The sequence below is a fragment of the Sciurus vulgaris genome, assembly GCF_902686455.1.
Source record: "Sciurus vulgaris genome assembly, chromosome: 6".
NCBI classification, from domain to species: Eukaryota; Metazoa; Chordata; class Mammalia; order Rodentia; family Sciuridae; genus Sciurus; species Sciurus vulgaris.
The window spans coordinates 882,149-899,302 of NC_136466.1; the positions used below are offsets into that span (position 1 = coordinate 882,149).

Here is a 17,154-nt window from a genome sequence, read left to right on the forward strand (position 1 = left end):
CAAATCTGAAGGTTAGTTTTGCTGGGTATAGGATTCTTGGTTGGCAACCATGTTCTTTCAGAGCTTGAAATATGTTGTTCCAGGCCCTTCTAGCTTTTAGGGCCTGGGCTGAGAAATCTGCTGATATCAGTATTGGTTTCCCCCTTTATGTAATCTGATGCTTTTCTCTCGCAGCCTTCAAAATCCTATCTTTATTTTGAATGTTAGGCATTTTCATTATAATGTGCCTTGGTGTGGATCTGTTGTGATTCTGTGCATTTGGTGTTCTGTAAGCCTCTTGTATTTGAGTTTCCATTTCATTCTTCAGGTTTGGGAAATTTTCTGATATTATTTCATTGAACAGCTTGTTCATTCCTTTGGTTTGTATCTCTGTGCCTTCCTCAATCCCAGTAATTCTTAAAGTTGGTCTTTTCATGATGTCCCATAGTTCTCGGAGGTTCTGTTCATGATTTCTTACCATCTTCTCTGTTTGGGCAACTTCATTTTCAAGATTAAATATTCTGTCTTCATTGTCTGAGGTTCTGTCTTCCAAGTGGTCTAGTCTGTTGGTGATGCTTTCCATTGAGTTTTTTTTTTCTTTTTTTTGAGAATCTCTATCTCTTTGTTGAAATGATCTTTTGCTTCCTGCAGTTTCTCTGTCAACTGCTTATTGGTGTGATCATTCATTGCCTGCATTTGCTCTCTTTTCTCATCCTTTGCTTCACAAATCATTTTAACTATGTATATTCTGAAGTCCTTTTCTGACATTTCTTCTACCATGCTGTCACTGGGTTCTATTAATATAGAATCTAGGTTTGTTTGGATCACTTTCTTACCTTGTTTTTTCACGTTGTTCATATTTCTTCCCCTCTAGCAGTGCAGATCTGGGGTATTGCAGTTTCCCCCCTGTAGGCTTATAGTGGCCCTATAGGTTTCCAAAACCTTTTCTTTAAGGGGAAGATAAATTTTAGCAGTGCCCAGTACAGACAATAAGCTGCTCTAAATCAAATAGCCCCTATGAGGACGTTAACAATATTGAAATAATAAACAGAATGAGTTCAATTATTTCTACAGTATAACAAATAGATTTGCAGTGAAGTCTGCAGTTTTTAATGGAGGACAAAGAGGATGAAGGTGTGTAGGATGTAGCTGTTAATGGGATAAGAAAAGAAGATATAGAAATAATAGATCATAGAAAGTGTGAAAGTATAATCAAAAGAAGTTGGTTGTTAGCATGAGAAAACAGAGAAAGAAACTCTGAGGAAACAGGTAAACAAAAGGAAAATCGAGCAAGAAAATAGAGAAAACTTCAAAATTTTCAAAAAGGAGAAGAAATATAAGAAAAAGATTCTACATTCTAACAGTCATATAGTATTCAAACCTCTCAGTCTTCAGTAGCCTGATGCATGAGAGGTACCTGACAATGAGATTCCAGTCTCCAGCAGACGTCTCAGGATGGGATTTGCCCCACCTAAAGATGGAAGATATGGCTTCCAGGATTATCCAAGATGGATGCTGTGGCTTCCAAGTGTGCTGGTAAATGGGGAGATGCAGCTTGGGGTGTGGGCATGGTTGGTTGGAGGTACTGGAGGCAGGGCATGGTCAGTCTGGTTCCAGGATCCTGGAGGTGGGGCACAGTCAGTCTGGGGGCCACAGAGGCAGTGAGTGGTTGGTCGGGCTGAGGGATCCTGGAGATGGGCCTCAGTCAGCCTAGCCAGGGGTCCTGCAGGTCCTGGCTGTTGTCTCAAAATGGCAGCAGCCACGTGTAACCAAACCTGCAGGTACTGTGACAGTGAACTTCCAGGTAATAGCAGGCAGCTGGTGCTCCACTGGTGGTCTGCAGTCAGTCAACTGGCTGCTGTCAGAGGATTGGCAGGTGGGTGCTGGGTAGGTGAAAGGCAGGCAAATGGTGGATGATAAGTGCCAGTCAGTGAGCAATCTGCACTCAAAAAGTAGTCAGCATGCTGGCAGACTGTGGGTGATCACAGTAGACAAAAGAGGTAAACAGCAGGGGACCAATAAGCTGCAAAAACTGCCTCACCAAGAAACAGATATTCTCTGCCTGAAACCCAAGTTATAGAGCAGCAAGGAATGCAGCCTCCCTCTAGTTTGCCATCTTGGATCTCTCAATAGTTCAGCACTTTAACTCAGAAAAGAACTGCATTATATTGTGAGTTTCTGTTACTGATTGCAACAACTCTAAGATTACAAACTACATAATTTGTATGCAAGAATCACAGTTATACAAACCTAATTTCTTGTTAACCACTGTACTCAGACCATATGAAAATAGTGAGCTTGAAATGCTGGTCCACTTCTCTCCCTCTTTACCCTCCTCCCTGCTGCATGACCTAGGAGCTCCTCCACCATGATATTTTAAAGCATCTCAGACCAAACCAACAGAGCCACCCAACTATGGACAGAAACCTGTGCTCACAGGGCCAGGGGAAATCTTTGCCCCAGCACTGGAAAGTTGAGTAACGGATGCAGAGAACTGGAAGGCCAGGTGCCTTTACAAGATTTATTACTTGCATAGGTTTTTCCTGAGTGAATCCCTTGTCATTCAAAGGAACTAGGACAATTAGAAGCTTTCCCACATTTCTCAAATGCACAGGCCTTCTCTCCACTCTGAGCACTTTCATGCAGAGGAAGGAAAAGGAATCGCCACACATTCAGGGGCGTTGTTTTCCCAGGTGAGTGAAATTCTTTGAGGGCAACACAGAACACTTAGTGAATATACATGCACACATACCTGTATATAAGAGCACTCGACAACATTTCCACGAGTACATGCATGTCATGGAAGGTGACTGAGAAAATCAGATGATTTCTCACTTTTCTTTGCATTCAGTGGGCTTTTCTCCAACATGAGTTCTTTCATGTGGAAATGACTAGAAGTAGTGAAGGTTTTCCCACACTGCAAGCATTTGTAGGGCTTCTCTCCAGCATGAGTTGCTTCATGTGTGTGAAGGTGAGCAGAAGTAGTGAAGGCTTATCCAGATGTTCACACCGACAAGGCTGCTCTGCAGTGTGAGATCATTCGTGTACGTGAAGGTAAGAGGAACCAGTGAAGGCTTTCCCACATTGTTCACAATCGTAGGGCTTCTCTGCAGAGTGAGTTCTTCTGTGTCTGTGAAGGTGAGCAGACGTAGAGAAGGCTTTTCCACATTTTTAAGGACTTCTTTAAGAGTCCATTCACGTGAGTGAAGCTGACCGGATGTAGCAAGGGCTTTTCCAACTGGTTACATTCATAGGGCTTCTCCCCTGTATGAGTTCACTGTGGACTCGAAGGTCAGAGCACTGGTGAAGGCGTCCCACATCGTGCACATTCACAGGGCTTCTCTCCAGAATGAGTTCTTCCATGTTGACGACGGTAATCAGAACTAGTGAGGTTCTCCCACGTTGTGCACATTCACAGGGCTTCTCTCCAGTATGAGTCCATTCCCGTGAGTGAAAATCACTAGATGAAGTCAAGGCTTTCCCACATGTTTACGTCTATACGGCTCCTCTCCAGTATGAAACCATCTGTGTATATGAAGGTAAGAGGAGCGAGTGGAGGCTTCTCTCCAGAATGAGTCCGTTCACGTCTGTGAAGGTAAGCAGAAGTGAAGGCTTTCCACAGTGCTCACAGTGACAGGCCTTTTTCCAGTATGAGTCCACTCGTCTATGAAGATGACTGGTTGTTGGAAAGGCTTCCCCACATCGTTTACATGCCTAGGCTTCTCTCCAGTATGAGTTCAGTTACGTATTTGAAACTTAGAGGAAGGAGTGAAGGATTTCCCACACTGTACATAGTGATAGGGCTTCTTTCCATGAAGCATCCATTTATGTAAATGAAGCTGACTGGATGTAGCAACGATTTTCCCACATTGTTTACATCTGTAAGCTGTGTCGCCAATGAGTTTCTTGATATTTTTGAAAACACAAGGAATAACCGAACTCTCTTCCACATATCAAACATGCATAAGGTACACTTACAGTGTGCACTGACACTTGTCTCTAATGTGGCTTTTCTCTAATGTGGAATCGTTCATGTCTGCAAAAGAAAGAGTCATGAGTGAAGCCTTTCCCACACTGTTTACACCTATAAGGTTTCTCTCCAGTATGAGTTCGTTTATGTACCTGAAGGTCAGAGGAACTACTGAAGGATTTCCCACATTGTTTACATTCACAGGGCCTCTCTCTACTATGACAGGATACATCAATGGCTTTGCCATGTTGTTGACATCTGAGAGCTGTCTCTCCAGTATGAGATCCGGGATATTTCTGAAAACACGAGGAACAACTGAACCCTTTTCCACATGTCACACATTCATAAGTTCCATTTACACTGTGCACTGACTCTTGTGTTTGAACACTTGCATGAGATATTGAAGATGTTCTGCTCTGTTCAAGTTCACATGGCTTCCCTCCACACTCCTGGATCTCATGTGGCTTGTCTGCAGGGTGACATATGATATGCCTATGATGGAAAAAAGATATGGGAAGACATGTCCACACATATTGCATTCAAAGGGACTTGCTCTACTGGCGAGGTCCTGGTGAAGACTAAGATTTGGAATCTCATTAAATGTTTTCCCACCTGAGCACCTTTTAAAATATTTCTAGAACCTACCATACAAATTCTGTAAAAGAAATTAGAAGGCAATTTATGGTTGGCTTATGAACACTTTTACATTCATTGGTTGTTACTGAACTTACACTATCACCAATGGCAGGGAAAGTGCTGCTTTTCTGTCATGTCCAAATGGTTTCCATCTAAAGGCCATGATGACTTTGTGACACTGCTTCGCAGAGCTACAACTAAATCAGTGCTATCAAAAAAGCAGTTTCTTAGCACTGTCAGCAAATCAATTACTTTGAAAACACTAAACATGTATCTCACAATAAAGTTCACATTTCTGGTAAAATAGCTATAATTCACCTTGCTTGTTTTCCTTCCTTATTTGTAAAATTATGGGACATGTTAAATTCCCTCAAGACACTGTTTCCTCTGGTGAGTACAAATTACCTTTGATCTTTCTGGGGATTCGTGTTCTGATCCTCCCATTTGTCTCCTAAAATGTAGACCCAAACAATCATGATGAATCATCATAATTTCAGAATAAATTACGGGATTTATAATGTGGGCAACTATAAAGCAACAATTAAACAGAAGAAAAAAGGAAAACTATTATGGGATTCATAGTGCAGAGTGTAATGACATTAGGTCAAATTTATTTCCCAAAGTACTCCCTTTCCACACTCCAATCTTGCCAGGCACAGTGGACCCCACTAGGAATCCAATAACCTTGGGAGGCTGAGAAAGAGGGATCTCAAGTTCAAAGCCAGCCTCAGCAACTTAGGGAGGCACCGTGTCTAAACAAAATATAAAAAAGGGCTACAGGTGGGAGTCGGGGGTTCAATACCCCTGGGTTCAACCCTTGCTTCAGATAAAAAACAAAAACACTCCCAATTACTAAACATTTGATTTTGTAATGAAACATCCTTACCTATAAAGGCCAGGTTTCTAAGGACTTCCTGCATCACGTCTCTGTGGAGATTCTTCTGGGAAGGATCCAGCAAAGCCCACTCCTCCTGGGTGAGGTTCACAGCCACATCCTTGAAGGCCACAGAATTCTAGAACATTGCACACAAGTGTGGTGCCGGCCAGGAGAGACTGACGGCATGAAGGCTCTGTCTCTACACGTGAGATGGTCCCACGACTGTGATCTCCAAACGTTTATTCCATGCTTTTGTCATCCAAACGTGTCCCCTCTGTCTGCACTCACTTCCCCAAACAGAAGCATTCCAATACAGGAACTGAACTGTCCAACCCATTAGGGATGCTCTTGGGTCACCCCTAATGTTCTTATAGGGTGTGTGTCTAATACAGGTGATAAGGAAACCCTTCCTGTGAGAGAGAGCGAATCTTAGTCCTCCTGACAGTAACTACCTTAGAAATGCATGCTGACCAAGGTGGACCTTGCTGCGAGGGGAGCTAAGGATTCGGGAGGGATCCACCACACTTAGCAGTGACAGAGTGTAGGTAAACAACATGAGCTTTACTGAACGTCCCCCTTCCTCCAGAAATCACATTACTTTGTCCCACTCTTACCCTAGAACCTGAAGGAGCACCCATTTGAAAAGAAACAAACAAAAACATGCTCTGCTCAAGGAGATTGGGAGCATCTCTGATAGACAACATTTCACTCAATTGTTCACAATGTGTTCACTGGGGATTGAGAAAAATCAGGCTGCAACTGCTTTACTCCAGAGCAAATCCAACAACCAGCAAATGAGAACACTGATTGGTAAACAGCAAATTGCTAATACTTCTGATAAGAGCAAAGAAGAACGGGGTAAGTGGAAAGATACGTGTGTCTTAGCAATAACTGTCACCAGAGGTCACCTCTTCCACAAACAGCACTGCAAAATGTCATAAATCTCCAAAGTAGATATTACAGTGATCAAGAAAGCACTTCTCCATGCCTAATAGGAATACAAAGGTGTGACGATCGTTAACACTCTCCGAAACACAGACTGCCGCCTTCTCTGACATACAGCAGGTGCCACGTGACAATGTTTCCTTCAAGGACATTTTCCTTCACATAGGCCACACATACACAGTTGTCTGTAGCAACGGGATCCCTGTGTGTGTGTCAAGATGCCGATATAACAAACCTAAAGGATTCTCAACGGCAGTATTTGGTAAGGCAACGCACTGTGGAGGTTTGTAGCCCAGGAGCCACGGACACCACATGGCACAGGTGTGCAGGAGGCTGTGGCACCCAGGAGCGTGGGGACGGAATGACACTGGTGCAGTCATGAGGCAGCCTAAGCGTGCCCCCCAGGACGAATCCCTGTACTTATGACATGGGACTGTACATACCCGACTCTCCAATAATGAAACTCCAAACAGCGCAGTACTAGCAGAACAGGGAGAATGCGCCAAGAGAGGAGAAAGCGTTCAGTGAGGCGGCCTTTTCAGGAAAGCGGATTAGGGAAGGGACAGATACTGTACCGTGGGGGCGGGGCAACCAGCAACGTAGAACATGGGCCAAGGGCATCCTAGTTGCAAACACGCACCTGTCTTATTGCACAAATACCACTATAAAGTCTAATGTCAAAAAAACCACTCTCGGAAGTTAAGAGGAAAGGGTTTTCAAGAGGAATAGGGAAAACATTTTTACATAAGAAGAGCGAGCAATAATAAAGAAGGATGAGAAATTCAAATACACTAAAATTAAGGGATTTAAAGGATGAAACCCGTGGAGGACAAACCTGCAGCACATGGGACGTGGTTCTCACGCTCTGGACAGTTCTTGCTCCTTGACGTCTGTGAGAGTCGCGAGGGGCAGGAATCACTGCTGTCCTGGCCCCTCGGCACCAGCATGCACAGGCTGCTGCCCACCTGTCTCCATGGAAGGGACACAGGGCCTGGGGGAGACCATGTCCCAAGGCCGCTGTCTAGGTGAGGCCTGTTCCAGGAGGTTCCTCAGCACCAGGGCCTCCAGCTGCTCCTCTGAGAGACTGTACCCCAAATCTCAAGCTCGCCTCAAGAAGGAGTTGACTTGGGACAGATTCTCTGCACCCTGCAGGACACAGGGCAGCTCTGGGCACCTGGTTGCAGCCCCAGAAAAGGAAATGACAGTGGCTCAGGACACAGGACCCTCTAAGGTGTCCAAAAAGAACTTCTACCCAAGACATTAAGCCCTCTTTGCCTGGAGAAGGTAAGGACAGACCCACAGAGTTTCAATATGCAGACCCAGGTGACTGACGTCCACTTCTCCCTCGTGGAGTTGTTCACAAATGGAAAGCAAATCATTTAGAAAGCATGTCCATCCTCAGCGAAAAACTGGTAACTGAAGAGCTGGGCCCACCTGAGTGACGTGAGGGCAACAAGCATTGACAGCGCTGTGAGCTGGAGGGGAGCTGGAGACTGGACGTGTGGGGAGAGGTGCGTGCTCAGGGCTTACTGCCCGCCCTGGGACGGGCGAGGCTGGGCAAAGGAAAGGGCATCTGAGACCAGTTTCTCAAACACGCGGAAGATGGGGGGGCAGCTGCACCCACGGGGAGAAGGAGGGAAGGTGACCTCTAGACCAATAACCTTCCACAGGGAACCCCATCCCGAGTCAGCATCCCCGGAGAGGATCTGCCCTCACTGCACACTGAGAGACGAGGACTGCAGACTGCGCTGTGCAGACATAGTGGTGCGCACACGGCTGCAGACCAGGCAGCACACTGGGAACCACCCAGGACCAGCCCACACCAAGGCCTGAAGGCAGCAGGGCTGAGCTGGAGCAGCATCTGACTCAGCTCTGGGTGGGTCAACTCTGGAGCTGACAGAGGGAGGCCAGAGTCCAGCCACCCCTGGCTCCTGCCAGTTCTAACCAGCCCACCTCCCCCAGGAGTCCTGGCCCCACCACTCACCATTTCCTGCCTTCTGGGGAGTCCAGACATCCTTCCTGGGGATCTCACAGCACCTGCAGCTCAGGGAGACAGTCTCAGCCAGAGCCACTGGGGCCTCACACAGCAGAGGAGACACAGTCCTGGAGATGGATTCTGAGCTGCACAGGGTGAGAGATCAAGGCCTGTGACTGTGGAAGGCCACCCCCTCCCACCAGCTGCCTGCTGACTGGCCAGGGCTGCAAAAGACCCCTCTCTTACCCCAGCCACACATGCACACTGTGGGGTCTGAGGGACAGGGAATGGATCAGACTCCCGGATAAGTGAGAGCAGAAGGACAAGTTCTTCCTCCTTCCAAAGCCCTTTGCCCTGCTCTAACCTGTTGCTAAGGTAACCTGCCCAGGAACTGTTCCTCCACGAAGGAGCTGTTAATTAATGCCTCCTGGCCTGCCACCTGCCTGGATCACTCCAACGTTTGGCCCTTACCCCTTCCCCATTTGCTTCCCACCTTTTGGTTCACTCCAGCCTGGTCACACAGGGCTGGTCAAGTACACAGGATGGGGCAGGAAGGAGCAAGACAAGGGAGAAGAGGGCAGTGAAGGGTTATGGGAAGCAACATTCCTATAAGACATCCCGCCAAGAAAAGCAGAGAGTCGGCACCAATTAGGAAAAGGAAGGGAAACAGTCGAACATTAACCTCCAGTAAGTCCTCTCCCAATAATAATGGGCCAGAAGGAAGGGGCTTGAATGCAAAGCTCTGGACGTTTACTTTCTTCCATTACAAATAATCCTAAAAGGAGACAGTAAGTATCAACACCCTGGAAAACAATGAAGGCCCCAGAAAGGAAAGCACTGTGTGAGATTTGAGTTCTCCTCACGGGGATGTGGACTCCCATCACTCCAAGTAAGGATGAGTTTCAACCTTGTCACAAATACCTTGCTGAGTTAAAAGTTTTAACATCCACAAAAAGGACCTGACTGCACGCACATCCACAGTTTCCAATCATTAAAGCACCCCCATTGTACCCTATGCAACCAAACGTCCGCAGTAAATGAATGGCATTTTTTTGCATTCAGAAAATGAGCCCGATAGTGCCTGAGTCCAAGGATGAAAAAGGGCTTCCCTGAACCATGGAGGACTGCATCTGTCCTGTGCTCACAGGACAAAGACAAAGGAACACTAAGAGGCACACTCCACTTGCCTGAACCGTGGAGGACTGCATCTGTCCTGTGCTCACAGGAGGAGCACAAAGGAACTCCAAGAGGCACATTCCACTTCCCCGAACCATGGAGGACTGCATCTGTCCTGTGCTCACAAGAGGAGGACAAAGGAACTCTAACAGGACACTCCACTTCCCTGAACCATGGAGGACTGCATCTGTCCTGTGCTCACAGGAGGAGGACAAAGGAACTCTAACAGGACACTCCACTTGCCTGAACCGTGGAGGACTGCATCTGTCCTGTGCTCACAAAACAAGGACAAAGGAACTCTAAGAGGCACACACCACTTGCCTGAACCATGGAGGACTGCATCTGTCCAGTGCTCACAGGATGAGGACAAAGGAACTCTGTGAGGACACTCCACTTCCCTGAACCATGGAGGACTGCATCTGTACTGTGCTCACAGGAGGAGGACAAAGAAACTCTAAGAGGACACTCCACTTCCCCGAACCGTGGAGGACTGCATCTGTCCTGTGCTCACAGGACGAGGACAAAGGAACTCTAAGAGGCACACTCCACTTCCTTGAACCGTGGAGGACTGCATCTGTCCTAGGCTCACAGGACGAGGACAAAGGGACTTGAAGAAGCACACTCCACTTGCCTGAATCGTAGAGGACTGCATCTGTCGTGTGCTCACAGGAGGAGGACAAAGGAACTCTAAGAGGACAGTCCACTTCCCCGAACCGTGGAGGACTGCATCTGTCCTGTGCTCACAGGACGAGGACAAAGGAACTCTAAGAGGCACACTCCACTTGCCTGAACCGTGGAAGACTGCATCAGTCCTGTGGTCACAGGAGGAGGACAAAATAACTCTAAGAGGACACTCCACTTCCCTGAACCATGGAGGACTGCCTCTCTCCAGCGCTCATAGGAGGAGGACAAAGGAACTTTAAGAGGCACACTCCACTTCCCTGAACCATGGAGGACTGATCAGTCCTGTGCTCACAGGAGGAGGACAAAGGAAATTTAAGAGGCACACTCCACTTCCCTGAACCGTGGAGGACTGATCAGTCCTGTGCTCACAGGAGGAGGACAAAGGAACTTTAAGAGGCACACTCCACTTCCCTGAACCGTGGAGGACTGATCAGTCCTGTGCTCACAGGAGGAGGACAAAGGAACTCTAAGAGGCACACTCCACTTCCCTGAACCATGGAGGACTGCCTCTGTCCTGTGCTCATAGGAGGATGACAAAGGAACTCTAAGAGGACCCTCCACTTCCCCGAACCTGGAGGACTGCATCTGTCCTGTGCTCACAGGAGGAGGACAAAGGAACTCTAAGAGGCACACTCCACTTCCTTGAACCGTGTAGGACTGCATCTGTCCTGTGCTCACAGGAGGAGGACAAAGGAACTCTAAGAGGCAAACTCCACTTCCCTGAACCGTGGAGGACTGCATCTGTCCTGTCTCACAGGAGGAGGACAAAGGAACTCTAAGAGGACACTCCACTTCCCTGAACCGTGGGGGACTGCATCTGTCCTGTGCTCACAGGAGGAGGACAAAGGAACTCTAAGAGGCAAACTCCACTTCCCTGAACCGTGGAGGACTGCATCAGTCCTGTGCTCACAGGAGGAGGACAAATTAACTCTAAGAGGCACACTCCACTTCCTTGTACCATGGAGGACTGCCTCTGTCCTGTGCTCACAGGAGGAGGACAAAGGAACTCTAAGAGGACACTCCACTTCCCTGAACCATGGAGGACTGCCTCTCTCCTGCGCTCATAGGAGGAGGACAAAGGAACTCTAAGAGGCACACTCCACTTCGCTGAACCGTGGAGGACTGCATCTCTCCTGTGCTCACAGGAGGAGGACAAAGGAACTCTAACAGGACACTCCACTTCCCTGAACCATGGAGGACTGCATCTGTCCTGTGCTCACAGGAGGAGGACAAAGGAACTCTAAGAGGCACACTCCACTTCGCTGAACCGTGGAGGACTGCATCTGTCCTGTGCTCATAGGAGGAAGACAAAGGAACTCTAAGAGGACCCTCCACTTCCCCAAACCTGGAGGACTGCATCTGTCCTGTGCTCACAGGAGGAGGACAAAGGAACTCTAAGAGGCAAACTCCACTTCCCTGAACCATGGAGGACTGCATCTGTCCTGTCCTCACAGGAGGAGGACAAAGGAACTCTAAGAGGACACTCCACTTCCCTGAACCGTGGAGGACTGCATCTGTCCTGTGCTCACAGGACGAGGACAAAGGAACTCTAAGAGGCACACTCCACTTCCCTGAACCGTGGAGGACTGCATCTGTCCTGTGCTCACAGGACGAGGACAAAGGAACTCTAAGAGGCACACTCCACTTCCCTGAACCGTGGAGGACTGCATCTGTCCTGTGCTCACAGGACGAGGACACAGGGACTTTAAGAAGCACACTCCACTTGCCTGAACCGTGGAGGACTGCATCTGTTGTATGCTCTCAGGTGGAGGACAAAGGAACACTAAGAGGCACACTCCACTTCCCTGAACCATGGAGGACTGCATCTGTCCTGTGCTCACAGGAGGAGGACAAAGGAACTGTAAGAGCAAACTCCACTTCCTTGAACCGTGTAGCATCTGTCCTGTGCTCACAGGAGGAGGACAAAGGAACTCTAAGAGGACACTCCACTTCCCTGAACCGTGGAGGACTGCATCTGTCCTGTGCTCACAGGAGGAGGACAAAGGAACTCTAAGAGGCACACTCCACTTGCCTGAACCATGGAGGACTGCATCTGTCGTGTGCTCACAGGAGGAGGATAAAGGAACTCCAAGAGGCACACTCCACTTCCCTGAACCGTGGAGGACTGCATCTGTCCTGTGCTCACAGGACGAGGACAAAGGAACTCTAAGAGGCACACTCCACTTGCCTGAACCATGGAGGACTGCATCTGTCGTGTGCTCACAGGAGGAGGATAAAGGAACTCCAAGAGGACACTCCACTTGCCTGAACCGTGGAGGACTGCACATGTCGTGTGCTCACAGGACGAGGACAAAGGAACTCTAAGAGGCACACTCCACTTCCGTGAACCATGGAGGACTGCATCTGTCCTGTGCTCACAGGACGAGACAAAGGAACTCTAAGAGGAGAGTCCACTTCCCGGAACCGTGGAGGACTGCATCTGTCCTGTGCTCACAAAAGGAGGACAAAGGAACTCTAAGAGGCACACTCCACTTCCCTGAACCATGGAGGACTGCATCTGTCCTGTGCTCACAAAAGGAGGACAAAGGAACTCTAAGAGGCACACTCCACTTCCCTGAACCATGGAGGACTGCATCTGTCCTGTGCTCACAGGACGACGACAAAGGAACTCTAAGAGGCACACACCACTTGACTGAACCGTGGAGGACTGCATCTGTCCTGTGCTCACAGGACGAGGACAAAGGAACTCTAAGAGGCACACTCCACTTGCCTGAACCATGGAGGACTGCATCTGTCGTGTGCTCACAGGACGAGGACAAAGGAACTCTAAGAGGAGAGTCCACTTCCCGGAACCGTGGAGGACTGCATCTGTCCTGCGCTCACAAAAGGAGGACAAAGGAACTCTAAGAGGCACACTCCACTTCCCTGAACCATGGAGGACTGCCTCTCTCCTGTTCTCATAGGATGAGGACAAAGGAACTCCAAGAGGACCCTCCACTTCTCCGAACCTGGAGGACTGCATCTGTCCTGTGCTCACAGGAGGAGGACAAAGGAACTCTAAGAGGCACACTCCACTTGCCTGAACAATGGAGGACTGCATCTTTCCTGTTCTCATAGGAGGAGGACAAAGGAACTCTAAGAGGCAAACTCCACTTCCCCAAACCTGGAGGACTGCCTCTGTCCTGTGCTCACAGGAGGAGGACAAAGGAACTCTAAGAGGACACTCCACTTCCCTGAACCGTGGAGGACTGCCTCTGTCCTGTGCTCACAGGAGGAGGACAAAGGAACTCTAAGAGGCACACTCCACTTCCCTGAACCGTGGAGGACTGCATCTGTCCTGTGCTCACAGGAGGAGGACAAAGGAACTCTAAGAGGCACACTCCACTTCCCCAAACCTGGAGGACTGCCTCTGTCCTGTGCTCACAGGAGGAGGACAAAGGAACTCCAAGAGGACACTCCACTTCCCTGAACCGTGGAGGACTGCCTCTGTCCTGTGCTCACAGGAGGAGGACAAAGGAACTCCAAGAGGACACTCCACTTCCCTGAACCGTGGAGGACTGCATCTGTCCTGTGCTCACAGGAGGAGGACAAAGGAACTCCAAGAGGACACTCCACTTCCCTGAACCGTGGAGGACTGCCTCTGTCCTGTGCTCACAGGAGGAGGACAAAGGAACTCTAAGAGGCACACTCCACTTCCTTGAACCGTGGAGGACTGCATCTGTCCTGTGCTCACAGGAGGAGGACAAAGGAACTCTAAGAGGCACACTCCACTTCCCCAAACCTGGAGGACTGCCTCTGTCCTGTGCTCACAGGAGGAGGACAAAGGAACTCCAAGAGGACACTCCACTTCCCTGAACCGTGGAGGACTGCCTCTGTCCTGTGCTCACAGGAGGAGGACAAAGGAACTCCAAGAGGACACTCCACTTCCCTGAACCGTGGAGGACTGCATCTGTCCTGTGCTCACAGGAGGAGGACAAAGGAACTCCAAGAGGACACTCCACTTCCCTGAACCGTGGAGGACTGCCTCTGTCCTGTGCTCACAGGAGGAGGACAAAGGAACTCTAAGAGGCACACTCCACTTCCCTGAACCGTGGAGGACTGCATCTGTCCTGTGCTCACAGGACGAGGACAAAGGAACTCTAAGAGGCACACTCCACTTCCTTGAACCGTGGAGGACTGCATCTGTCCTGTGCTCACAGGAGGAGGACAAAGGAACTCTAAGAGGCACACTCCACTTCCTTGAACCGTGGAGGACTGCATCTGTCCTGTGCTCACAGGAGGAGGACAAAGGAACTCTAAGAGGCACACTCCACTTCCCCAAACCTGGAGGACTGCATCTGTCCTGTGCTCACAGGAGGAGGACAAAGGAACTCCAAGAGGACACTCCACTTCCCTGAACCGTGGAGGACTGCCTCTGTCCTGTGCTCACAGGAGGAGGACAAAGGAACTCCAAGAGGACACTCCACTTCCCTGAACCGTGGAGGACTGCATCTGTCCTGTGCTCACAGGAGGAGGACAAAGGAACTCCAAGAGGACACTCCACTTCCCTGAACCGTGGAGGACTGCCTCTGTCCTGTGCTCACAGGACGAGGACAAAGGAACTCTAAGAGGCACACTCCACTTCCTTGAACCGTGGAGGACTGCATCTGTCCTGTGCTCACAGGAGGAGGACAAAGGAACTCTAAGAGGCACACTCCACTTCCTTGAACCGTGGAGGACTGCATCTGTCCTGTGCTCACAGGAGGAGGACAAAGGAACTCTAAGAGGCACACTCCACTTCCCCAAACCTGGAGGACTGCCTCTGTCCTGTGCTCACAGGAGGAGGACAAAGGAACTCCAAGAGGACACTCCACTTCCCTGAACCGTGGAGGACTGCCTCTGTCCTGTGCTCACAGGAGGAGGACAAAGGAACTCCAAGAGGACACTCCACTTCCCTGAACCGTGGAGGACTGCATCTGTCCTGTGCTCACAGGAGGAGGACAAAGGAACTCCAAGAGGACACTCCACTTCCCTGAACCGTGGAGGACTGCCTCTGTCCTGTGCTCACAGGAGGAGGACAAAGGGACTCTAAGAGGACACTCCACTTCCCTGAACCGTGGAGGACTGCCTCTCTCCTGTGCTCACAGGAGGAGGACAAAGGAACTCTAAGAGGCACACTCCACTTCCCTGAACCGTGGAGGACTGCATCTGTCCTGTGCTCACAGGACGAGGACAAAGGAACTCTAAGAGGCACACTCCACTTCCCTGAACCGTGGAGGACTGCATCTGTCCTGTGCTCACAGGACGAGGACAAAGGAACTCTAAGAGGCACACTCCACTTCCCCAAACCTGGAGGACTGCATCTGTCCTGTGCTCACAGGAGGAGGACAAAGGAACTCCAAGAGGACACTCCACTTCCCTGAACCGTGGAGGACTGCCTCTGTCCTGTGCTCACAGGAGGAGGACAAAGGAACTCCAAGAGGACACTCCACTTCCCTGAACCGTGGAGGACTGCCTCTGTCCTGTGCTCACAGGACGAGGACAAAGGAACTCTAAGAGGCACACTCCACTTCCCTGAACCATGGAGGACTGCCTCTCTCCTGTTCTCATAGGATGAGGACAAAGGAACTCCAAGAGGACCCTCCACTTCTCCGAACCTGGAGGACTGCATCTGTCCTGTGCTCACAGGAGGAGGACAAAGGAACTCTAAGAGGCACACTCCACTTGCCTGAACAATGGAGGACTGCATCTTTCCTGTTCTCATAGGAGGAGGACAAAGGAACTCTAAGAGGCAAACTCCACTTCCCCAAACCTGGAGGACTGCCTCTGTCCTGTGCTCACAGGAGGAGGACAAAGGAACTCTAAGAGGACACTCCACTTCCCTGAACCGTGGAGGACTGCCTCTGTCCTGTGCTCACAGGAGGAGGACAAAGGAACTCTAAGAGGCACACTCCACTTCCCTGAACCGTGGAGGACTGCATCTGTCCTGTGCTCACAGGAGGAGGACAAAGGAACTCTAAGAGGCACACTCCACTTCCCCAAACCTGGAGGACTGCCTCTGTCCTGTGCTCACAGGAGGAGGACAAAGGAACTCCAAGAGGACACTCCACTTCCCTGAACCGTGGAGGACTGCCTCTGTCCTGTGCTCACAGGAGGAGGACAAAGGAACTCCAAGAGGACACTCCACTTCCCTGAACCGTGGAGGACTGCATCTGTCCTGTGCTCACAGGAGGAGGACAAAGGAACTCCAAGAGGACACTCCACTTCCCTGAACCGTGGAGGACTGCCTCTGTCCTGTGCTCACAGGAGGAGGACAAAGGAACTCTAAGAGGCACACTCCACTTCCTTGAACCGTGGAGGACTGCATCTGTCCTGTGCTCACAGGAGGAGGACAAAGGAACTCTAAGAGGCACACTCCACTTCCCCAAACCTGGAGGACTGCCTCTGTCCTGTGCTCACAGGAGGAGGACAAAGGAACTCCAAGAGGACACTCCACTTCCCTGAACCGTGGAGGACTGCCTCTGTCCTGTGCTCACAGGAGGAGGACAAAGGAACTCCAAGAGGACACTCCACTTCCCTGAACCGTGGAGGACTGCCTCTGTCCTGTGCTCACAGGAGGAGGACAAAGGAACTCCAAGAGGACACTCCACTTCCCTGAACCGTGGAGGACTGCCTCTGTCCTGTGCTCACAGGAGGAGGACAAAGGAACTCTAAGAGGCACACTCCACTTCCCTGAACCGTGGAGGACTGCATCTGTCCTGTGCTCACAGGACGAGGACAAAGGAACTCTAAGAGGCACACTCCACTTCCTTGAACCGTGGAGGACTGCATCTGTCCTGTGCTCACAGGAGGAGGACAAAGGAACTCTAAGAGGCACACTCCACTTCCTTGAACCGTGGAGGACTGCATCTGTCCTGTGCTCACAGGAGGAGGACAAAGGAACTCTAAGAGGCACACTCCACTTCCCCAAAC

At 49.9% G+C, this 17,154-nt stretch overlaps 1 long non-coding RNA gene across 2 annotated transcripts in view; it reads right to left on the minus strand.

Moving 5' to 3' along the window:
• Positions 1-5,036: 5,036 nt before the first annotated feature.
• Positions 5,037-17,154, minus strand: part of LOC306663292 — a 726,016-nt gene continuing 713,898 nt past the window's right edge. For both annotated transcript variants that reach the window (XR_013764435.1, XR_013764436.1), the window contains exons 4-5: positions 8,392-8,528; positions 5,037-5,598 (exon numbers count right to left, since the gene is read on the minus strand). This is a non-coding gene — a long non-coding RNA (uncharacterized lncRNA). The remainder of the gene's footprint in view (positions 5,599-8,391; positions 8,529-17,154) is intronic.